The sequence below is a fragment of the Papaver somniferum genome, chromosome 6, assembly GCF_003573695.1.
Source record: "Papaver somniferum cultivar HN1 chromosome 6, ASM357369v1, whole genome shotgun sequence".
NCBI lineage: Eukaryota > Viridiplantae > Streptophyta > Magnoliopsida > Ranunculales > Papaveraceae > Papaver > Papaver somniferum.
This window is the reverse complement of record NC_039363.1, coordinates 66,812,270-66,812,947: the sequence shown is the minus strand read 5'-3', so window position 1 is coordinate 66,812,947 and position 678 is coordinate 66,812,270. Positions and strand designations below refer to the sequence as shown.

Genomic DNA, 678 nt, shown 5'->3' with positions numbered 1-678 from the left:
ATCTGATTCATAGCCTCCTTCTACCCTATTAACGTTTCCTCTACTTAAAAGAATTGTTTTCTGGGGTGCCCTACTATTTTCCCATTGCTGGGTTTTTTCGGCGATTTCATTAAAAAATTCCATCGCCGCATCAACAGTTTGGTTTTCAAATCCACCAGTGCATAGAGACTCAACCATGGTCGTTGTGGAATAATCTAAACCCTCATAAAGGATCTGAACTAGCCTAACCTTTTCTAAACCATGATGAGGACACTGGGATAATAAATCATTGAACCTTTCCAAATACCTATATAAAGATTCTCCCTCTTGTTGTGAAAATGTGCATATTTGCGTCCTAATAGACAATGTTTTGTGCCTATGGAAAAACTTATTGAAAAAGGCAGATGTAAGTTGTTCATATGTCTCAATTGACTCGGAGTCCAAGCTATACACCCACGACTTGGCCTTATCTTTCAGGGAAAATGGGAATAACCTAAATTTCAAAGCATCATCATCTAAGCCTCTAATTCTTAGAGTACTACAAATTTCCTCAAAATCCCTAACATGGTAATAAGGGTTTTCATTTTATTTCCCTAAAAAGATTGGGAGCATGTAAGGTCCCAGGTTTCAGTTCACAGGGTGCCTCCGTTTCAGCTAACTTAATACACGAAGGACGGGTAGTCCTAGTTGGGTTCAACA

The 678-nt window shown here is 38.8% G+C and overlaps 1 pseudogene; it reads left to right on the top strand.

The window, feature by feature from the left end:
* The first annotated feature begins 235 nt into the window (after window positions 1–235).
* Window positions 236–335, top strand: LOC113292160 (annotated as a pseudogene).
* The last annotated feature ends 343 nt before the right edge of the window (window positions 336–678 follow it).